Here is a 25,642-nt window from a genome sequence, read left to right as displayed (position 1 = left end):
GTTCTCCTGTTCCTAGCCTTTCCAGGTTTTCAAAGTATCTAAAGTGACAGCAGGAAGAAGGATTGATAAGGGGCAGAGCAACATGTAATGTGCAATGACAGGAACAGCTGCCATGATATATTTAAGACAAGGAATGGAAAATCCTGTGAAAGTTGACCAGGGTGAGGTAAGAGATCAGAGGGCCAGAAGGGCTCTTGTTGGCCAAATGGCCAGAAAGAAGGCACTCAAAGAATGACTTGCGTGAGCTTGGAAACATGAGCTATGCCCTGACCAGCTGTTCTTACACCAGAGGCTCTGAGAAAAGCCTCAGACTGCAATAGAAAATAAGGGGATCCATGTTCCATATGACTGACCTAAGCCACAGTCAAGAAATACGTATCTGGAGAAAAGCAGTATCCATTGGAAACTAAATAATATTGAGACTTCTGGGGACAGAGCTTGTGATATTTAACCAAGCACGGGCACATACTGGGTGTACATAGGTAGCTACAGACAATTCTGCCATTCCTGATCATCAGCAATTAAAGATTTTTCTTTGTCTTTCCATGTTTTTCATCTGAACCTATGCCTGTCTCATGGGTCATATCAAGGGGATGGAGCGTAAATCTGTTTTTCCATTTTCAACCCCCTCCTTACATGTACTCCAAACACGTGGTTTCTAGGGGATGTTCTTGTTGTGCATGTATTTACTCTGTTATGCATATCTTTATCTGGTTTACTCCATCTTGAATTTCTTTTTTGAGACAAGGTTTCTCTGTGTAGTTTTGATGCCTGTCCTGGATCTCACTCTGTAGACCAGACTGGCCTCAAATTCAGAGATCCACCTGGCTCTGCCTCCTTAGTGCTGGGATTAAAAGTGTGCACCACCACTGCCCAGCTCCATCTTGATTTTTATAGATACACATCTTCCTGTTCTAGGACTTGAGGATGATTCTGAACATCCTACATATATATATATAAGCAGAAAATGAATAAATATACAATAAAAAGTTTAAAAAGTCTTAATTTTTGTTTTATTTTTAATTTTCTGTGTTATTTTTGTTTTTATTTTGGAGAAAGAGGGAAATAGAGAGTGAGACAACATGAGGTTAGCTAGGTATGGGTGGATAGAGATTAAATTAAATTAAGAAAATACCAAAGACTGTGTGATATAAAAGTTACTCAATATACAAAATGAGATACAACTGACAAATTCTTCACAGTATAATCCTAAAATAATTAAATGTGTATATATGAACACACACACACACACACACACACACACACACACACACACACACACACAGAGTGAGGCCAGCATGGTAGTAATTATTGTGGACCTAAACAGACTAAAGAGACAAATTTACCAACGTCATAGACCTTATTCAGATTTTGAATAAAATAAAAATTAAAAGCCGTAAGGCATATGGAAGATTGAGGATATGTATTAACATTTTTCAGTTGAATTACCTTTGAAGCTATAATGCCATCATATTTGTGCAGTAATAAAGCAAATATGTAAAGATGGATTGTCGGTGGATAAACAGGGGTGGAGGTGGATGGATAAATAGTGAGCAAGAATGCTAATCTGCCAAATTGTAAATAATTGGTGAATTTAGGTGAAGCTATTATAGAAGACTACTTTATTATCCTTTCAACATTTCTTTAGGTTTGAAATTTTTCAAAATAAATAAGTAGGGGAAGAAAGAGGAAAATTGCATGGAAAAAAGCAGGTTTGTTTTGTTCTGGGTTGGGTGAATGATCCATCTTTGCTGCATTCTGTCCTGTCTAGGTCGCCGACCCCTAAAAGCCTCTTCTGGTCAGGCTCAGGGATTGGTTGTTGTGAAGTGGCCATATTGTCACCAGATTGTTTGAGTTTTTCTTTTTCTTTCATTCTTTCTTTTTTTTTTCTCTCAGAAAGGTGCTGTATCCAGGCTAATGGGGAAAAACAGGATGGAGGGAGGAAGGCGAATGAGTCAGTTGCCATGGCACCGAGCAGTGAAGGGCCCCTCTAGCCTGGGTTTGACGTGTGTTTATAATCCCAAGAGGTGATGGGGGTGGGGAAAAAGAGGAGGAAAGATGGGGGCTTAATTTGCTCTCACAGATTCTGGCTGCCCACGGGGCTTATTATCCTTGATTGCCTGTTTTCTGCTTTTTGTCACCATGGAGACAAGTGAAAACGTGATTCTACCCAGATTCGCGCACTTTGTTAGATGAATGCCTGGCCCTGCTGGGCCTGCTGGGCCTCTGTGGTAGGACAGGGCCCCTGCAGAATGCGTGGGTGTAAAGCCTTGTGATTAGAAGGGTGGCAACCATGAGGAGTGCTGTGCCTCTGCGGGTAGGGTGTTTGCTGGAACAGTCCCTCATTCCCTGGCCAGTACATCTCAATCAATTTTGTTTTCAAGGCTGTGGATTGAGAACACTTTCTGTACCACTGAAGATACACTGTGTGGTGTGGTGGTGGTGGTGGTGGTGGTGGTGGTGGTGGTGGTGGTGGTGGTGGTGGTGGTGGTGTGTGTGTGTGCGCACGCTTGAGAAGTCTATTCTGTGTCTGCAAGACATTCAGAATTTTTATCAACCCCCATCCACACTCCATGGAATGATATTTCAAATAAACAGAATCTGTTCACAAGAGTAAATCAGGTGGCAATGGCCTGTTAATAAAATGGAAAGGCTCTAGCAGGTAGGCAAGCACTGGTAATCAAGGACACACCAGCTTTCAGCATGAGGAGGTCCTAAGAGAACATGATTTGTTAAGTGCTAAGATTGACACTGGTGAGCCATTTTTCAGGTATTTGATCTAAATGACATAGAAAGGTGGAGTGTCTTAGATACCAACCATTTGAAGAGCACAGGGGTCTTCTTAAGTGTCATCACTTCCTTCATGGTTCCATAAACAGAGACAGTTTTTGGGTTCTCTTTAGCTTCTTATTTCTGAAAATGATGAGTGGTGGCATTTACAAAGGACAGACAAATATTCAATTTATAAAGATTAAGAGTATTTTTTTTCCAGGAAAGAGTGCTATTCAAGAGTATATGAGTAACCTTGCTACCCAAAGTGATGAACATATTTAAAGTAGTCAAATTTGTGATATCATCTTCAAAGAAATAAAACTTAAAAAAGTTGGTGAGGCTAGAAAATATTCCTAATAGCCTATACAATCTTTAGGAAAAGGATTGAATATCAAGGCACCATGTTACATGTTTTCACATATTACACCGATTAGTAAACGAAATGATACTAGCATAAAAATAGACACTTCAGCAAATAGAATAGTATAAAGAACTGCAAATGAAACTACATACTTATGGTCACTTGGCTTTTAACTCAGGTATCCTGAACATAACAATGAGAAAGAGATATGTTCTTCAAAAACAATATAGTTAAGTGATTATAAATATTGGCAAAATATGATGAAAAGGAATCCTTTAAGTTTTAAATTTTTATTATAAGCACATGCATGAGGTGGAGATTACTTTTATGGAGGAGCCAAGAAACAATTTAGTGGACTCAGTTCACTCTTTTTTACCTCATGTGGTTTCTAGGGCTAGAGCTCAGATAGTTTGTTAGTCCAGAAAAGGAAAATTTTATACTTTTGTCAACAGGATTCTGAAATGATACAGCAAATTATAGATAATAGCACAGAATCTCCCCAAAAGGCTGAGAAGAGAACCATCATGTGTCTCAACCATCTCAGGTGGTGATTTATCCTAATGGAGTAGCAGAATCACAGAAAGATTTCTGAGCCATGTTCATGCAGCTTTGCTCACAGTAAAAGGATGTTTATGCCACCCAGGTGCCTGCCGGTGAGTGAACAAGAAAGTTAATGGATTTTATAATCACAGTTGCCTATTTCATCTTCAAACAGCAACAGTGTGCTTGGATCTGGAAGACATTATGCTTAAGCAAGGCAGGTACTGAAAGATCAACACTTCATGATATATGAAACATCGAAAACAGAAATTCATGTAAACAAATGAAGAAAGATGGTTACCAGAGGCTGACAAATGGGAAGGAGAAACAGACCAATATTACTCAAAATATTTAAAAAATGTCATCTTGACAAAATGAATAAAAATTATGAAATCTATTGGGAAGCATGATTGCCTATACTTGCAATGCATATTCAAAAATGCTAAGAAACTGAATTTAAAATGTTTTCCTGCAAATCATTGTGTCTGTGTATAGTAATTAGCTTGATTTGATGATGTAAATATATAAGAAACATCACATTGTGCCCATATCACATTTATTTACTGCCTAATTAAAGTAAAATATAATTTAAACAACATTTGTCATCACTATGAAACTGAAATTGATGCGAATTCAGTTTTTATTTGTCGCTTGTTTTCTCAATGTTTCACTAAAGGGAATTCAATTTGTAATCTTCACCTAAAACTATGAAGTAATGAGCATGGTTTATCTTGGATTATTTCCTGATTTCTATCCTCAAAGGAGATATTGTGTCTTCCTTCAGTGGCCTGCAACATACCCATTGTGCCCATCATCATATTTTCTTATCTTCCAGCCATCATGAATCAATCAGTTCTCTGTTCACAAAACCATTGGCTCTGCATAACTCCTATAACACTTTGGAACTGGTCATGGAGTTCACATTAAACATGTCAAGTAAACAGAAATTTGAAGTGTTTTGAAGCTTCCTATTTAAATTTTATGTAAGGATTCTCATCTAAGACTGCTCATGCAAAGAAAGCATGTGTATGAATTATGAGTGTAGCAAACCACAAGTCTTGATGCAGACATCAAGCTGTGTTTCTGCTTACTCACATTCACCATTGCAGAAGTTTGAACTTGAGCATCCCGGACTTGCCACATCATTGAGACACAGCTGTGAGTTATGCACATATCTGAAACAGTTGTTTCTGAGGATCAGTGCCATGTCACCTCAATGTAATTTAAAGAGAATCTCACTGTCCAGTTCCTAAGATGTGTTTCAGCAGTCCAAATAACTCAAAATTTCTGCTTGTGGCTTTATCTCTTTTTGTTAGCCCTACAATCCCGTAATGTGGTCATATGGAAATTAAACAGAGGCAAAGATATATGGCAAACAAATATTGGACTTTCAACTATAAGAATTGTGAAGTAAATACACTTCTTTTCTTTAGAAAGTTTGTAGCCTCATTATTTTGTTATAGAAAACAATGGATTAGTAAAAAGTTAAAATCCAACTGTTGTCTAAGATAATAGTTTGTCAGGATATGTGCTTTTGCGTTTCTGTGGAAAGAGTTTTCAGGGTGCACTTTAGAAACTTCTTCCTACTTATCTGTGGTTCTCTCTGTTTATAACTTGAGATTACATGGAAATGGCTCTGGAGTCGTCACAGATAAGCATAAATACAGACAACATTTACAGCCTTACACATGAAAAAGCAGTGGCTCATCAAAGCAGGGCCTGATAGGACAGAAGAGAGGCCAGAGAGCATCTGATGAAAACTGAGACCTCTTCCTGTCAGCAGAGCTTCATGATGAATCTTGGTCTCCATGATCACTCTGCATAGCTGCCTTGTATTGGAGCTGCAGTCATTCCATGGAATGGGCTCTGCCAGGGAACTGATTTTTTGTCCTACAAAAATTAAGATTATGATATAATTACATTTCTCCTTCCCTTTCTTTTTCTAAAGTCTCTCTTATGTCTTTCCTTGCTTTTCTTTCAAATGTATGACTTCCCTTTTCAGCATCTGTCATCACATATAGTCAGTATCATGTTACTTTAATGTGTGTTTACAGGGCTGACCATTTGGTGTTGGATACCATCTGGTGTGCTCTTTCCTGGGGAAGCCTATTTCTACTAATCTCAGCATTCCTTAGATGCCTATAGTTCTTTCTGTAGGGTTGAGGCCTCATGGGGATTACCTTATCCACTTTGGCATGTCCATTTATGTCTTTCTCGTTGAGGCCACATTTGGGAAGTCATATTTGGTACAGCTTCTGACATTACTTTGAGACACAATATCACAGACAACTTGCTGATCTTGACTTTGCAGTTTTTCCGCCTCCTTGTCCACAATGTTGACTTGGTCTTCAGTGTTAGAGTACTTTGTAAATACGTACATGAGACTGGGCTCCACAACTCTGAATTTTGATGGGTTGTGGTTTTCTATAGTGATCTTTCTTTGTCTGTTGCAAAGAGAAGTTTCCTTGATGACAAGTGAAGACTACACTTATATTACTGAAGACACCATGTACTTCAGAAACAGGTTCCAGGAATCCTGAGTTGGAACACACCTGAATGCTTTCTCTCTGAGGACTAGCTTTCTTGTTACCAGAAGGTATAGCACAAACTTCCAAAGGAGGAAATCAACCAATGGTCCTACCCAGGTGTCATGACTATGAATCATATCAATGACCAGCACATCATAATATCACTAAGGCTACATTAGTGGCACACATATCTTGGTGGTACTCAACAGATCACTAATTGGACTTAAGATCCACTCAACAGTTGAGAAACCATGTCTGTTACTGGAAAACTAGCAAAGTTCTCAGTGCTAGTGAAATAATGGTTATTGGAAGAGAATCTACAGCCACTAATTTACTAAGCCAGCATAATCTCTCTCTAACAATAGTCAAACACTTGTCCTTATATGTCAATAGATAGGAGAATTTTTTCTTAACTATAATCCTGTTACATTTTTAATGTGGTTGTGAACCTGCTGGGAGATGCAATGATCATGGCTATTAGTCACCAACCATTTCTGATGAGCAGTCTTTCCACGTTTTTTCTGGTGTTCATGGAGCCTCCTATATTTCATCTTAGCTCCTGCCTGCTTACTGATCACCTAGGAGAACAAATGTGATATGGAAGCTTGTGAATGGGGTTATGTCAATCCCTCTAATAGAATGTACCTGCCTTAATGTCTCTCTAAACACTTCTCGTTGAATTGATAATTAGTAGACATTGGAATAGAATCTCACGTGTTGCCTACAAAACTGTTTCTTTATGCCAGCAACATGATTCTAGAAAGCACTGCTAAAAGTCTGTATCTTTACATAGAACATGGTATTGTATGTAGAGTAGGCATAAAAGTGAAAACTGACAATGGTAAAGCTTTTGTTCTCACTGTGATTTCCCTTTTCTGTTCCCACACTGTGGCCTATAGCCTCACAGTGGCAGAACTGAGAAGTAGAAATTGGTATACAAACATAAAATTTAAAGACTATGGCTTGGAATCTCAGAGTCATTTTGATTTTGCATTTTCCTGGCAGCTAAGGATGTTGGGCATTTCTCTAAGTGTTTCTTGCCTATTTGAAATTCTTCTGTTGAGAATTCTCTGTTTAGGTCTGTAGCCCATTTATAAATTGGATTATTTGTTGTTTTGATGTCTAGTTTCTTGAGTTCTTTATATATTTTGGCGATCAGCCCTTAGTTGGATGTGGGGTTGGTGAAGATCTTTCCCCATTCTGTAGTCTGCCATTTTGTTCTATTGACAGTGTCCTTTGCCTTACCAAAACTCTTCTATTTTATAAGGTCCCATGTATTAATTATTGCCTCAGTGTCTGTGCTGTTGGTGTTCTATTTAGGAAGTTGTCTCCCATGCCAATGTACTCAAGGCTGTTTCCCACTTTCTCTTGTATGAGGTTCAGTGTTACTGGATTTATGTTGAGGTCTTTGATCCACTTGGACCTGAGTATTGTGCAGAGTGATAGATACAAATCTATGTGGATTCTTTCACATTCTGACATCCGGTTATGTCAGCACCATTTGTTGAAGATGCTTTCTTTTTTCCATTGTATAATTTTGGCTTCTTTGTAAAAAACAAACAAAAAAAGGTGTCTATAGATGTGTGAATTTATGTCTGAGTCTTTAATTTGATTCCATTGTTCCATCTGTCTGTTTTTATGTCAATACCATGCTGTTTTTTTGTTGTTTTTTTTTTTTTTTTACTATAGCTCTTTAGTGGAGCATGAGATCAAGGATTGCGATACTTCTGGAAGTTCTTTTATTGTACAGGATTATTTTAGCTATCCTAGGTTTTTTTCTTTCCATATGAAGTGGAGTGTTGTTCTTTCAAGGTTTGTAAAGAGTGTGTTGGAATTTTGATGGGGAATGAATTGAATCTGTAGATTGCTTTTGGTAAATTGGCCCTTGACTCTGAGATTCCATCTTACACTTTCAGAATGGCTAAGATCACAAACAGAAATGTCAGCTTATGTTGGAGAGGATGTGGAGCAAGGAGAACACTTCTCCATTGCTGGTGGAAGTACAAACTTGTTCAGTCACCTTGAAAATCATAGTAGTTACTTGGAAAATTGGGAATCAATTTACCTCAAGACTAAGTTGTACCACTCTTGGGCATATATTCAAAGGATTCTCAATAATACCACAGGGACACTTGCTCAACTATATTCATAGCAGTTTTATTTATAATAACCAGAATCTGGAAAAAACTTAGATGCCCCTCAACCAATAAATGGATAAAGAAAATGTGGTACATTTGCACAATGGAGTATTACTCAGTTGTTAAAAACAATGACGTCATGAAATTTGAAAGCAAGTGGACAGAACTTAGAAACAAGTCATCCTAAGTCAGATAATCAGCAAGACAAACATGGTATGTACTCACTCACAAGTGGATATTATCTGTAAAGTAAAGGACAAGCACAGTGTAATCTATAGGCACAGAGAGACTGGTAACAAGGAAAGTCTAACCGGAGAAATCCATGGATCTCGCTGCGAAGGTGAAATAGAAGAGACCTCTTGGCAGGGCGGTGGTGGCACAAGCCTTTAATCCCAGCACTCATGAGGCAGAGGCAGGTGGATCTCTGTGAGTTTGAGGCCAGCCTGGGCTACAGAGTGAGTTCCAGGAAAGGCACAAAGCTACACAGAGAAACTCTGTCTTGAAAAACCAAAAATAACAAAACCACAATAAAACAAACAAACAAAAAAAAAAAAAACAAGAAGAGATCTCCTAGGTGGAATGGGGTCAGGTGGCGATGGGAACTTGAGAAATCGTGTTGGGGATGGATGCAAGGGGAAAATACTGAAAGAGATGACTGGAAAGGGGAGGCATTTGGGGATCAGGTAGAAACCTGATGCAGAGGAAACTTCCACAAATCTACAAGGATGACCTCAGTAAAGACTCCTAACAATAGTGGATTTGTAGCCTGAATTGGCCCTCTCCTGTGATCAGATTGGTGACTACCCAAATTGTCATCAGAGAGCCTTCATCCAGTAACTGATGGAAACAGACGCAGAGACCACAGCCAAACATTAGGTCCAGCTAAGGGAATCCTGCTGGAGAGAGAGAGGAAGGAGCCACAGGTGTCAAGGACATCACAAGAATACCCACAGAAACAATTAACCTGCCTCATAGGAACTCACAGAATCAGGAGCAACAACCAGGGAGCCTCCAAGGGACTGGCCTAGGCCCTCTACATATATGTGACAGTTGTGTAGCTTGTTCTTCTTGTGTAACTTCTAAAAAACGGGAGCAGGTTCTGTCTGTAATACTTTGGCTGGCTTTTGGGAACCTGTTCCTTATGCTGGATGGCCTTGCCCAGCCTTAATACTCAGGGGGGGGGGGGTGCTTAGTCTTATTGCACTTTGATATGACATGCCTTGTTGATACTAAGTTTCCCCTTTCTGAATAGAAATCGAGGAGGAATGGATTTGGATAGAGGTGGAAGGGAGGCAGGGTGAGGAAATGGGAGGAGATGAGGGAGGGGAAATTGTGGCCAGAATGTAAAATAAATCAATAAATTTAAAAATGAAAAGACTGTTGTTTGGAATTTGGTTCTAAAGGAAAATGTGTTAAAAGGCATGCAATACCTTGGATACATTCTCCAAAACTTAAGGTGAAATTTAATTGCTCTTTTTAATACTATAGAGGAGTAGTATGCTCATGAGGACATCCATAAGCTAAAGTAGTGTTATCTTGAGAGTGTAGAGGGTGCTAGTAATGGAAGAGTTCTTGGCCAATGAGGTCCCAGAGACCTCACACTATCACAGACTATGGACATTAGGATACTGTCTAGACATTGACAATAAAATAAAATAACATATATAAATCTTAAAAATGTCATAGCTCAGTATGATGATATGCATTTGTAATCACAGCACTGGAGAGGTCAGGTCAGGCAGATCCCTGAAGCCAATGGGCTAGATAACCTAGACTACTTGGTAAGTTCTAGGCCATGGAGAGAACATGTCTCAAATACACACACACACACACACACACACACACACACACACACACACACACACACACACACACACAAGCACAAGCACACACACACACATGCACACACACACCAAGGCAAGGGCATTTTGGAGTAACTCTGCTTGTGTATACACATGCATGCCAATACACAAAAATGTGGACTAACATCCACACTCAGTCACATGTAGACTCTTCTGCATGTTCTAAGCAATATGTAGTTATAGACTACCAATCTTTTGGTTTTATTTTCATTTTTAACGGTGTACTTTGAGTCATAATATATCTTAATTCTAATAAAAACCTAATTTATTTTGGGTTGTGACCTATGATTTTGATTCTGTATATGAAATCTAATATTTACTGTAAGTGTGTAGACATGTAAACCTATTTTTATCTTTTTTTTTATTTTTGAGACAAGGTTTCTCTGTGTAGTTTTGGTACTCATCCTGGATCTTGCTCTGTAGACCAGGCTGGTTTCAAACTCACAGAGATCCACCTGGTTCTGCCTCACAAGTGTTGGGATTAAAGGCGTGGACCACCACTTCCCACTATCTTTTAAAAATATTGTACAGTAACATTTAAAATTATGGTCAGTTTGAGTGTCTGGATGTACATAAACAAGAAGTCCAGCTTGCATGTATATATGTATTCATGTGTGTTTTTCAGCATCATTTGTTGAAAGCATGTTTTTAAACATTGAATTGTTTTATTTTTTAAATTTTTTTTCAAGACAGGGTTTCTCTGTGTAGTTTTGTGCCTTTCCTGGAACTCCCTTTGGAGACCAGGCTGACCTTGAACTCAGAGATCTGCCTGCCTCTGCCTCCCGAGTGCTGGGATTAAAAGCATGCGAAAAGTACAAATTTAAGTGATTATGAATCTGTTTATATTATGTACTCTCATGTTTATGGATCGAACTAAATCTTCATCTAAATACCTGAGCTATTTTATTCTGATCACCATAGCTTTGTGTATGTGGGGGTGTTGAATTCAGGAACTCTAAACTGAGTATTCCAACTTTGTTATTATTATTCAAGGTGTTTTGTTTATTATAATTTTACTGTATTTTCAATGAAATTTAGAATTAACTTTTCAATATCTGCAAAGAAATAAGGCAGTAGGAATTTGATTAAAATTGCATTGAGTGTTTAGACTATCTGTAAATTGTTTGCCAACTTAATGTAGAGGTTTGTTATTAAAAAAGTATGATATAGTTAGCCATGACATTGAGTTTTGTTTACATTTTGCTTTTTAAAATTAGTTCTTTGAGAGTTTTAAATAACATATTTTGATCGTGTCCATGTCCCAACTCATGCCCCATTTATCTACTTCTCCTTGCCCATGCAAATTTGTGTCATGCTTTTTAATCTTTCAAGACTACATTGTGCTACCAGATATTCTTGAATATAAATCTTCTGCTCTAGAGTGGTTGACATAGCAGAAGCTTAATAATTACAGAAAATACTCTCTCTCTTTCTTTCTCCCAGCAGCTCCACAATTGCTCCACAGCTTGGGTGAGGATGTGTCTCAGCTCCTCCTTCTTGCTGGGAAGTGGTCTGGCTTGGGCTCATTATTTATTTATGTATTTCCTACAGACATTAATATTCAATCTACTTGCAAACTTTGTATGTACAATACAATGCAATTTTTAGGCATCAGTTGTGAAATATCTCTATGACATTCATCTTGCATGTAGAAAGCTTACCCTATTCTACTCTCATCAACTGATATAGCTTATTGTGATCCCATGAGTTGAATTATTTTTATGTCTTATAAGTGAAACTGCACAGGACTTTTTTTCTGCCATGACTACCTTTATCTCACTGAAAAGTTTCCTCCATGTTCAGCCATCGTCTCACTTATGGTACAATAATATTCCAATTAATGCATATATTCCTTGGTTTGGCATCCCCAAGTCACATAGTAGTTCTATTTTAATTTTTAGACCTGTTCATACTTTCCTGCAGAGCAATGGTATCATTTTACATTCCTGCCATCCATGTGTAAGGATTGTGATTTCTATATAATTCCCTCTACAGACAGGTGTGAATAAATATTTTTCTGCGATTTTGATCTAGTCCAATGATTAGGGATGATGTTGAACATTGTTTAAATGCTTGTTGGTAATTCCTTGTTTTTTCTTGGAGAAACACCTTTTTAAGTCATTTGTAAAATTTAAAATTTGAGGTTTTAATTATCTGTCATCTATCTGTCTGTCTATCTCTCTATCCATCTACCTATTATCTATCCATCTACTTATTTCTATTGTTAGGTTGTTGAACTTACTTATACATTTGGATAGTACTTATCTAATACAGTGTTTCCTTGTATTTTCTCCTGTTCCAAAGCTATGTTTTCTTTGTTTGTGTGTGTGTGTGAGTGTGTGTGAATGTTGGTGTTTTCAACTTTTTTTTTATGTTGTCTCACTTTTCTATTTTTGTTTTCTCTTTCTGACTGCTAGATGTTGACTATTTCTGTTGCTATTTTTCTTTCTCAGCACTACTGTTCAGTGTTTCTTAGAGTTCTATTAGACTTTTGTGTAACTTTAGAATGGTATTTCAGCATTAGGTGTGCTTGTTGGCATGCAAATATTGCTGTAAAAAGCAGCCCACAAGTAAATTGTTTCTAAAACTGTTTTTCAATAAAACTATGCATCACACATAGGGAAATATTAAAGCAAACATGTTTACCAAGCTGGGAGCTGGTGGCAGACGCCTTTAATCCCAGCACTCAGGAGTCAGAGCTAGGCAGATCTCTGTGAGTTTGAGGCTAGCCTGGTCTACAGAGTGAGATTCAGGACAGGCACCAAAACTACACAGAGAAAACCTGTCTCAATAAACCAGCCAACCAACCAACCAACCAAACAAACAAACAAAACAAACAAACAAACAAAAAATATGTTTACTATGGAAGAAATAATCCAGTCCAGAACTATACCATTACTATCACCCTTGACAAGGTTAATGTATGCTGGATACTGACAAAACTTTTCCAAATTCTTTTGTTTTTCATTACTTATGCACAGACTGATTTAAATTTGTCCTCATTTATCTTGCACTTATGCCAGCATCCATTCACTGTGGTGGATACTGACTTGTTGGAGAAAAGAGTGGAAAACATCCTCTTGGTCAGCTGTTTATACATGCAAAATTGAAAGCAGATTGGACCTTGGTAATGGTGAGTTGAGGGTTTAGAAAAATGAATACACTCCATGAAACCTTATGGAAGCAACAGAACATAGGCTGTTTGGTCTGTCCTGAGGTGTGTTTGTGATGAATTCCATGAGCAGAGCTTCAGTCTCACAGGGAATCCATCAGGGTAGGATTCAGAGGTAGATGTTAGTTAGTTCACGTTATTGAGATTTCTACTTTCTAAGATGTTGACAATTGGACTTCTTAAGGAAACGCGGTTCCTGATATTTAATCACAGATTTCTTTTTTGAGGACAAATGTGTAAGTATTAGTTCAGCTCCAAAAGCTTGAAAAGGTTTTGTGGCTCCTTCTTATTGGCAGCGTTCCCACGCTTCATCAGGTAGCAGAGAGCCATTCCTTCACCTCTTCTTGCTGTCTCATAAAACTTGTCCTTCATACTAACTATTCTGGGAAAGGACAGAACAGAGCCTGGGGTTAATAACATGCAATTGCGTCACTTTTTTTTACACCGTTTCCTTTTGGTAGTATGATTCTGGCTTTTTCTTTCTTTTTTTTTTTTGGTTTTTTGAGACAGGGTTTCTCTGTGTAGCTTTGTGCCTTTCCTGGAACTCACTTGGTAGCCCAGGCTGGCCTCGAACTCACAGAGATCCGCCTGGCTCTGCCTCCCGAGTGCTGGGATTAAAGGCGTGCGCCACCACCGCCCAGCCTCTGGCTTTTTCTTAAGATATGTCAGTGACATGAGGTCACCTTCAAGATTCATGATCCTACATGTGCTCTACAACAGAGAGGACAGCCATGCAAACAGTCCCAAGAATGAGAGTCTTAGCAGGATAGTTACAGTACAGAGTGAGCTTCCTCTCAGCCTCCATGTCTGAGCTGTACCCTGGCAGCCTTGTCCTCAGTAACAGGCACCTTGGTGGAAGCTTCTTTCTGCTCAGTGCTGATGCAGGCTACTGAAGACCTGATACATGGTTTATCACAATGGAGGGTTCAAATTTCAGCATATGGTGATATAACATGAAATTAATTTCTCTGGTGAACAAAATCCTTCCCGTCTAATTATGATAATGACATGAAGCTTAGTAATACAACAGTCAATAGAAAATAATACATTTAGAATATGGAGAGGAGTATATGAGGTTAGTGTGCAGGCTGGGAAAAGTATGTCTGTAACTTAAAGTATTTGGGGAAAAGCTATATAGACCTTTCCTTGTCTTTAGAATATAGACAAGCCCTGGCTGTGTTATGCCAGGGCTCTTTGCTTTTTTTGTTTATGACATCTTTATTGATGTGTAATTCATATACCATGCAATTAATCATTTAGATCCTGAATTTTAATATGGTCACAAAGTTTTAATAATGGTGAATAAAATTAAGGGCTATGGAGATGGCTCAATGTTTAAAATACTTGCTTTGCATGCATGAACATCTGAGTTAGGATCCCTAGTATTCATGTAAAAAGGCACACATGGCATATGTGCTTGTGACGCCAGTGCTGGAAGATAGAAATAGGATTGGTGGGCAGCTAGTGTAGACAGCCCTGGAGCGCCAGGTTCAATAAGAGAAACCGTCTCAGAAAAAATGCTGCCATCAACCTAAAGCCTCCATATATAAATGTACCTACACACATGTACATATATAGATGACAGAAAGAGTATGTGCATACGCATGAAAGAGAAAGAGAATTTAGAAGCAAATTCAATAAATTTAAGATATCTAGAATAAACTGAAACTCTGTACATTTTATTATCATCTCTTAATCTCATATACAAACACTAATATCATTGCTGTTTCTAGTTATTTGATTATTGTAGCTATTTTATAAAAGTGGAGTGATAAGATATGTAGTCTTCTGTGACTGGTTACTTTTGCTTAGCAAATTGTTTTTAGTGTTTGTCCATGTTGAAGAAAAATTTAGCATTTAATTTTATGACCATGTAATATTCCATTGGAGCATATACCATATTTTAATTATCTCTTCCTCCAACAGATAGACATTCATTTGTATTTATATTTTTGCTCTTACAAAACATAATATTTTGTGAAATTTTAATGTACTAATTTTTGTGTGAACATGTTTCACACACTAATTAGAAGCAGGGATACAGCCTAATTCTGAGAAATGCATATTTAGGTGATTTTTTTTTTCATTGTATAAACATCCTAGGAAGCATTTACACAAACAAGATTTACTCAGCATTAGAAGGTAGTATTAACTTTGAACACATGTTAACTAATGTATCAGTTTGTGGCATACAAGTATTTAAATAAGAGAGTGATGGCATTGCTTTATTGGGCTGAATGTTATACTGGTTTGTGTATAGGCAGTACTTTGATTATCACCTCATTAGTCAATGGAGGCTTGATTTGCCCTGCATTTCGTCTATTGCAGACTGTGATACCACGAACACAGATATACCAATATATCTTTGAGGCCACTAGTTAATTACTTTTGTTATATATCCAGGAGAGGAATTCTTGTAATTCTAGCAATGGATCATTAAATAAGTCTACACATTTTACATACTTAGAAATGTGGTTTAAAAGCTGTAATAATCTGCACGTTCTCCATAATTCAGATTTTCATTAATGTCCATGGAAAGGTAACTTTTGTGGATTTGAGTTCTTTTTAAAAAAATTTTATTTTATTTTACAATACAATTCAGTTCTACATATCAGCCATGGATTCTCTTTTTCTCCCTCCTCCCGCCCCTCTCCCCTTCCCCCCAGCACACCTCCCATTCCCACCTCCTCCAGGGCAAAGACTCCCCTGAGGACTGAGATCAACCCAGTAGACTCAGTCCAGGCAGGCCCAGTTCCCTCCTCCCAGGCTGAGCCAAGCAACCCTGCATAAACCCCAGGTTTCAAACATCCAACTCATGCAATGAGCACAGGACCCGGTCCCACTGCCTGGATGCCTCCCAAACAGATAAAACCAATCAACTGTCTCACCCATTCAGAGGGCCTGATCCAGTTGGGGGGCCCTCAGCCATTGGTTCATAGTTCATGTGTTTCCATTCGTTTGGCTATTTGTCCCTATGCTTTATCCAACTTTGGTTTCAACAATTCTCGCTCATATAAACCCTCCTCTTTCTCCCTAATTAGACTCCTGGCGCTCTACCCGGGGCCTTGCCGTGGATCTCTGCATCCAGATCCCTCAGTCCTTGGATGGGGTTTTTAGCACGACAGTTAGGGTGTTTGGCCATCCCATCACTAGAGTAGGTCAGTTCGGGCTGTCTCTCGACCATTGCCAGCAGTCTATTGTGGGGGTATCTTTGTGGATTTCTGTGGGCCTCTCTAGCACTTTGTTTTTTTCCTATTCTCATGTGGTCTTCATTTACCATGATCTCCTATTCCTTGTTCTCCCTCTTTGTTCTTGATCCAGCTGGGATCTCCCACTCCCCCAAGCTCTCTTTCCCTCGACCCTTGCCCTTCATTACCCTCACTCATGTCCAGGCTGTTCATGTAGATCTCATCCATTTCTCAGTCATTGGGCAATCCCCGTGTCTTTCGTGGGGTCCTGTTTTCTAGGTAGCCTTCCTGGTGATGTGAGTAGCAGTCCAGTCATCCCTGTTCCACATTTAGTGATCTCCTATGAGTGAGTACATACCATGTCTGTCTTTCTGAGTCTGGGTTACCTCATTCAGGATGATTTTTTTCTAGATCCATCCATTTGCCTGCAAACCTCATGATGTCATTGTTTTTCTCTGTTTAGTAGTATTCCATTGTGTATATGTACCACATTTTATTTATCCATTCTTCAGTTGAAGGGCATCTAGGTTGTTTCCAGGTTTTGGCTATTACAAACAATGCTGATATGAACATAGCTGAGCAAGTGCTCTTGTGGTATTATTGAGCATTCCTTGGGTATATGCCCAAGAATGGTATAGCTGGATCTTGGGTTAGGGTTAGGGTTCAGCATAGTACCAAACATGATCTTTTCATCTCATTCTTCCATCCAACCAGGAATGTCACACCTGGTTCCCAGGGGCTATTGTTCTGAGATGTACATCATCCTTAAAACATCCGTGGATCTGTGGTGTAAAGTAGCCAGATTTTGAGAGCACAACAAGCTTTTCTTTTGCCAACACCTTATTCAATTGTCTTATAAATGAGCTTCTTAAAACCATTGTTTAATTAGTAATGTAGTGAGCAGTATTCCAGCTACCTTTGCAGAAATGATTGAGTGTGTTTTGGTTTTTATTGGACTAAGTTAATTTAAATGAGGAAGGAGAAATCTCATATATTTCAAAAAAAGAGATTAACTAGGAATTCCAACTTTTTCATTAGTGAGTTAAGAGTATAGAAGGCATAAACATCTGTAAAATGTGATATGGTAACACTGCCTCACTTAGAAAAATGAGGAGGTTTACCTACATCCATTAATCTACAGAGGTACTTGCATTTGTTTTCTGAGACCATTTGCGGTAAGATGCTTTATATAGTAAATCTCCTATTCATTGCCAAGGCATGTTAACTACAGGGAACTCTCAAGAAAGATGTATGCTCTATCCAGTGAGTTATGCCTAACAAACAACCCCCAAAAGCAGGTTCTTTCTTGCTTAACTGTTCCATGAACATGGGCCCATCAAAGAATTCTGTAATCTTCCACATTGTATCAGAGACCTAAACTGTGAAGACCGGAATATCTGGGGGTTGATTCTAGAAGGCAAAACTGAGAGCTTATAGAAGCTTCCTTTTATCATTTATGATATTCCTGGACAGGAACAATTTAAAGCCTGGAGCTATCAACATGAATTCTGTGTGTGGTCTGAGCTTTTCCGTGTATAAAGTCCTATGGTAATTGTGTGTTGTGAATATGAGCAGGATTCTTCTGTGACTTCAGCTCAGCTTTCCACAAATCATCCTGTACATCCCCTGTCCATGGAAATAGTCACAAGTCCACCCAATTAAAAAGGGAGGAGCATAGAAACACTTCTCCATAGGTGTAGTATCAAATCACTGTGAATAGTTTCTACAATGACTAAATTTTTCTGGAAAGTGTTGTGTATTACTAGTAAAATTATTAGATGGAATAGATGCTATAATAACTCATAATATAAGATATTATTTCTGATTATATGTGTAGTTTTTTTTTTTATAAATTTGTTGAATAATATTTTGAAAGAAGAGAGTGGCTGTAAGAAGAACCACACAACCTCATACTCTAATTCTGGTTACACATACTGGTCAGTCCTTCCTAGTCTGATAATCTGATCCCCATAATGTTTTTCCAGTGGCAGTCAAGACAAAAGCTAGTGTATTTGCTTTATGGTTTCATCTAAAAGCTGCAATTATATTTAATATTTTTCATTTATTGGTTTGAGAACATGGTGCATTTGGCTAACCTTTCTGAGTGCAGAATAAAATAGATTGTTTCTGCTGGAGGGGCCTCTGAAAAGCATGGAGATGGAGCTGGCAGCCTTAAGTGATTTCAGTGGCCTTGAACACTTGACATTTCTACCCCTCCCTACTTTTCTTCCTCTTTACCTCCCTCCCTTCTTCCCTCTCTCCCTCTCAGCTCATTTCATCTAATTTCAAGAATCTGGATAGTTCTAATTATGAACTTCATCTCTTTCTCTCCCTCTCCCTCTTCAGCTCACCCTTCTCTCTTTTATGGAGACAGCTTCTTGTTATTTATCTGAATCTGGCCTGCAATTTTTTTGTAGCTCAGGTTGGTCTCAAATTCATCCTCTTCCTCCTCCTTGCAGAACATTAGTGTAACTTCCATGTGGCCCAATATCTGGTCATTTTCTGGCCCATGACATGAAATCTTGTAATGCTATTGAAGCCAGAAGCCATGAACTTATTGACCTCATTCTCCAAGTATTTTTTTAATAACTACAAATTATGACTTTAGCAACATGGACCACTCCCCTTTCCTGAATTGCTGTGCCCATGATTTGAAATAAATACTAGAGTGAATTTGATAAAAAAAACATAGCTTATTTGGTGATTAGAGCTTTAGTGAGAATAAAGTCAGGGTGAGAAATGAAATCTTCCATATGAATCTGCAGGTTTATAGTCTGTGCAGCTAAAGCCTGAAGAAAGAGCAGTAACAGGATACATGAAGTTCAGAGCTATCTGCATTCTTGAGAGAATGTGGCAGAAAGGCTCCATCAGTACTTACACTATTGCAGCATGAACGAAACAGAGCATGAACTACATTAGATTAAAGTGAAGGCATTTTAAAATACCTGTGTCACCACAACGCACAATAGCTTAGCACAATGCAGCCAGCACCACAGCAAGAACAATACCAAGCAGCAGCTGGCTGCAAGGAAACTGAAATGAAGACCCAGAAAGATGCTGCTTATCTTTTGTGGTGACAAGACAAGAGGTTACTCCATTGGCGGACTGTCAGTGGTCAGGCAGACGACCTGCATGCAGAGCTTACAGTTTAAAAAGGCAACTTTGGGAAACTGAATCTCTGTTCCTAGTGGCTTATATTATCTTCAAATAGTAAAATATCACAAGAAAGAAATCAGCTCAGAATAGACCAGAGCAGTGCACAATCAAGAAAAAAAGCAAGTGATGAAAAGAACATATATTTAAAGATTAAAAAAGCAAATGCAGGGTTCAGATAGATAAGCTGCTTTCATCTCTGGGGAACATACTTGGATATGCTAAGGGAGTGCTGGAGGAAGGTTAAGTGGCTTTGTTTTTATCTGTAGGTTTTTCTTTATTATAGGAGAATATATGCATGCCAGTATGTGAAGTTTATCCTTTTTAATTGCAATGTAAAGTATGAAAATCTGTTGTTTTTTATTAAAGAGTCAAAATATATATTTTTATCTGAATAATAGAAAAAAAAAGAACCAAGCAGTAATAAATCTTTAAATGACCTCAAAAAAAAAAAAAAAAACATTCCAAACATCCTAAATTTGTTAACAGTTAGCAAAACATTACATGGTGGGAGCATTCCTACACTCTTTTCCAGGAGGACAGAAAGATCTGTTTTCCTCACCTTTGATGTTGAATAGAAAGTCATGGCCATAAACATAGAAATGGGTTACTGACGAGCCCTCAAATGAAACTGAATGGAGATACTGCTTCACTGTCCTTAGTAGAAGCACATACATCCATTACTAGACTTCTGTGTCCTTAGGAGACTTAAAAAACAGTAACTATGTCATCTGAAGAATTAAACAGCTTTCAGATCAATAGTTCTGCACCACAATATGCCAAACCAATAACTTCACCCTAGTTACTTACTCATAAAAGTAAAACTATACGTCTGAGAAAAACACTGCTCAAATTCTCATACTCCAATTTATTTTTAATAGCCCTTATATAGAATATACTCAAATGCCATTCAACAAGTAATAGATACACACTTGGCATATTTATCAGTGGAGTGCTACTGCCCAATGCAAAAGGGCTACTGATAGATGGATGATACAGCATACACAAATATCAAAATATTACGTTTAGTGGAGGAAAAGATAAAATAAAGGTTTCCTTTCATATAATTTTATTTATGAGATTATGAGAAGCAAACTGAATCTGCAGTGTTAGATCATCAAGGAAGTCATAGACCTCAGAAAAATGTCTGGGAAGTTCTCAGTCTTATGCAACATTTTAGATGAGCTTGGGAAGGGCCAGCTCACTGTCAAGCAAGGGAAAAAAGGCTTCTCCTCCAGGAGATGTCATCATGGTGCTTGCCAGAGTCTCTGCTCAAGCTTTACCCTTGGAGATTTCTAAGTTCAAAGGGTGAAAGGTTTGTCTTTTTATTATTATTTTTAACCAAGCTTCTCATACTCTTCAGCTTCCATATTCCCCATGTGTTCCTTTCAACTGCAAACATGACCCTTCCTAAAAACATTCATTTTCTATAGAGTTCTTTTTTTTTCTGCATCACACACATGAACACCTGAATATGCATGCATGCCCCCAACATATCAGTGACAATAGTTGGAGTAAGCAGACTGAAATCTTAAGTGAGTGTTATATAGGCCTGAGGAATCCACAGAGAACTGGACAGTACATTTAATGTGGCTATCAGACACAATGTCAAAATTAGGATTGATTATAGGTCTGTTTACTATTATTTGGCATGTTGCTTGAGATTAAAAAAAAGAACTAGTACTTATATTAGCAAAACAAACATGAAAGTAGACAGATGCGCTTTATAAAATGTGTGCAATACCTCAGCCCTAAAAATTGATATGATAATTTTAAAAAGATCTATGTAAATGGAAACAATGATTATGAACAAAAGAATCAATAGTTAAGGCATCGAGTTCACCTTCAGTGGTTACATAGGTAAGTTAAAGCTAACATATATACACAAATATGTATATACATTTTTATTAGATTCCAAGATCATTCAATCAGCAACTCAGCATTTTTGTTGAGTTCTGCAGCCCTTGGTCACCAGAATAGGAGAAATGAGCTGTTACTTTTATCTCACAGGATGCATACATTTAAGCAGAGATGGATTTCAAAAGTAAATAAAAAGACAGGATGGTAAAGCCTCTACAAAACAAAGGGGGTAATATTCATTACCTCAAGTTGGGCTAAGTTTAGTGTTTCAAAATATGAACTACATTAAAAAATAATTGTTTGACTTTTACCAAGAATACTTTTACCCCAAAGGAAAGAAAATCCCTAAATTGTGAAAAATTATGAGCAATGTCTATTCCTAGGGAGCAAATTATATCTAGATTACATAAAGAGAACAGTCTTATGATTCAGAAATAAGGCAAACAACTCAGTGAAAACTGAAAAACAAAGAGGTTTCAACTTGAAAGACATACAAGCTGCTGTATGATCTGCTCAGGGTGGCTAGCCATCAGGGAATAAGAATTGCCATCCCAGAAAATGCTGCTGCTTACCCATACAGAGACCAAAGCCCAGAGCAATGAAAAAAACAACATTCTTATAATCGCTCTGTGAGGACAAACCCATGCAGGTGTTCTGCAAAATAGGTTGATGCTTTCTTAGACAAACAAACATATATTTACCTTAGAACGCACCCAAACTTAACTCTGTTTAAAAATGGGATAAAATTATATCTGCAGAATTAGTTAAAATATTATGTGTATTATGTTCAGGCTTTTATAACAGGGAATACCCCAAGTTTTCTCAACAATTGCGTAACTAAACAAATTCTGTCATATCTGTAGAGTAGAACACTATTCATCAATGAGAAGGGGAAAACTACTGACTCACAGCAAAATGAATAGAGCTCAAAACTACTAAGAAAAAGAGAAGAGAGTACATAGAATTTTGTGATAGCTGTAGCTTGATGCATATGGAATTGAAAGGTAGGAAGAGTCTAATTGTCATGAGTGTCATTAACTTTTGCATGAATTGAGCTGATTTCTTAAAATGGATAAATTATACTGCATGTAATCTAAGCATAAAGATGACATTTAAAAAAGGAATGAAGAGATATGGGTTTTGTCAATCAGTAATATTGAATGCCACAGATGGGAAGTGCAAGGGTCTTGAATGTACATTTATACTGAGGTAGGTTGGGAAACAGAGGAGTCACAAAGCACCTGAAAGAAGAGTGACGTCTGTGATTTTGCCAGCACCATTCTCTGCCAAACAAGATGCTGTGTGTCACTGCCACCACATTCCCAGGTTGCAGTCTCGTATGTCTGTATGGTCCAAAACAAATCCTTACTGATCATATAATTTACAGGATGAGAGGTATCAATATACTTGATAACTCTTCTTTCAGCAAAATTTTGTTATCCGGGTAATAAACAAAGTGCTTTGATATCAGGTTTGTGGGAAAGGGAACATGTGCATGGGTCCTTCCCATATCAGAGATGTTTGCAAGGGCCAGTTAAGGCACTTTGTCTATATGTTTACAGTGTGGTAGCTAGATATATGCAGGCAGGAGAAAGATTAAATGGGAGATAAGACAGGGTTTCACTCTCATTCCCACCTCCCTGAAGATACATCTATGCATTGTAACAAATCCATGTTCTTATCTAAAGTGCAAGGACACATTTACTATAGTTTAATATGTGTGGCCCTCTCTGCAGATTGTCTATAGCATTGATTGTGTGGGACAGCTATTATATTGGAGGTACAAATTTCTTGATTTAGAGAAGCTAATATCCATATTTTAATGTCTTAGGAGTGGGGGATGAAGAGTCTGAAATTTGGCATGTAGTTATGAACTTGGAGGTGAGTAATGGTTTCATAAAGAACGAATTAAGAAAACAGATGTATCTTAGGAAGCCTTGCCCAGATCTAAGAAATGTGAGCAGTGTTCCATTCAGCTGCTTTTCCTGGTCTATGTGCTGTCATTGCAGAGACTCTGCAGAACAGCCTTGCTTAACTCTAGACCCTGGGGTATTACAGTTGGACATGAGGGTTGGCCTGCGATGTGGTACATATATTACAGACCAAGCATTCATACTGAGGAAACACCTGTGACATGATTTGAGGAAGGCTTTAGAGGCAGGGGATTAGAAGAACTTTGCGGTGTGCTATGTGCTTCACCAGTTACATTTATCTTTCTAGGCCTTCTAAACATATACACTTTGCCAGCTAGAGCATATACAAGAATTTCAAATCTCAAATCATGGTTCTTTGTAAGCTTATAGAGTAGTTTCATATACCATGGCATATGGAATGAGGTGGGCCCTGTATCCTCCCAGAAAGCCACATTTGCCTTTAAAGCCTGGGCATGGAACCATTTTGGTTTCTGTATGGTGACCACTCTGAGATTTTCGTTCAGGTTGTGTTGCAAATCCTTCCTCAGCTTCCTGCTTGTTCTCCATGTCTGTGGGCTACTAAGGACATTGTGAAGAGGCACATCTCTGACGAAGCCTCCTTAGGGCCACACAAAACAAAACAAAACAAAAACTATTTTGCATCATGAAGCTGGCCATACAATGTAAGTAGGGACAATATATTCCAAGATTGTAAGATTTTAAGAAAAGAAAGCTGTATTAAATAAAATGAAAGAAATGGCCTAATTGAAATCTTGACAAGAATTGATCACGTTGTGTTTTCTTGTGGGGTGAGGTCAGTACTTGGAGCGGCAGATGCTTTATGAGGGCTAAATGGAAACAATGGCAATCTCTAAGGGAAACGAAAAAGAAAAAAAAAAGAATGAGAAGGAAAACAGAACCCTGTTTCCTGTCTTTGCTCTGCTCCATCCAGGTCCCTAACTCCCCAAAGAGGGTCCTGTCTAAAGCTGCAGGATGTGTTATTTCATTCTGTTTATGAAAACAAAGAACATATTTTGTGTTTCTGACATGGATGGGCAGTCATATGCGTCTTAGATCGCCTCCCTAGGCACATGGGTGGAGGGGGGACAGTGGGGGAGATGAAACAGACTCAACATGCAGAGCTCTTTGTCCTGAGCTAACATCTTCGGCTTGCCCTCTCCAAGTGTTCAATTCCCCCTTATCCTCTCTCAGATAGGTTCATGAGAAGGGATAATTTATATTTTATCTGCCTTTATGCCTCCCTATTAGATCTATTTTTTTCACAACCCATAGAAGAATACATAGTATGTGAAAATGAAAAATAAATGTATGAATAAAAAAAACTCTATGCACTGATAGAAACCTTTGTCTTCTGTCTTTCTCAAATAAGTTGATCCCTGGTGTTTTCTAGTAGTGTGTGCACAAACATGGGTATGCTTCTGGTCAGCTGATGTGGTGAAGTTCTGCTGCCCATCGCAGAAAAAGGACTTGGGTCCTACAAGTAGGTGAAACAAAATACAGATCTATCCATAAATATAAGCTATACATATTCTATATCAAACTTGTATTGATCTTCATGTTCTGTTAACATGCCGAAGAGATAAGGGCTGGTGTTTCCAATGCTCCCTGAACTTTTGTGTTTAACTGAGGATTCACATTCTTCGGCCACTTTAGTAGCTGAAATTGCTTGTGCACACCTTTTGCCTACCTCACACGTTATTAATATTAAACATAATACCCTAACTTGAAAATTCCTTAAATGTATCTTTAAATGTTAGAGTGAACAGAATTTTGACTTAGAAATCTAAAATATGACACAAAGGTAACTTTGAAGTATTTTCCATTGTTTCAAGGATATTAGCTTTAGATAAGTTCCAACTCTGTGCCACGAAGGGTAGCTGAAAATACAATCGGAAAACTTGCATCTGTATGGGATACTAATGCACTAATGCCAGAGGACAGAGTTTGTGACAGTTAAATCAGATAGATATGGGAGAGTTTCAGAAATAGGAGTCATATGGGAGACCTCCAGTTCTGTAAATCCACTCTGTCCAACTCCAAGTGATCCTAAAGTGATGCATAAATGGTAGGCTTGACTTCCTACTGGAAACCTGAACTGAGCCTGGGTTTCCACCATCTGCAGAAGAGGCTGCTT

Source organism: Peromyscus leucopus, chromosome 1 (assembly GCF_004664715.2).
Source record: "Peromyscus leucopus breed LL Stock chromosome 1, UCI_PerLeu_2.1, whole genome shotgun sequence".
Taxonomy (NCBI): Eukaryota; Metazoa; Chordata; class Mammalia; order Rodentia; family Cricetidae; genus Peromyscus; species Peromyscus leucopus.
The sequence above is the reverse complement of the archived record's forward strand: the minus strand, read 5'-3'. Positions refer to the sequence as shown.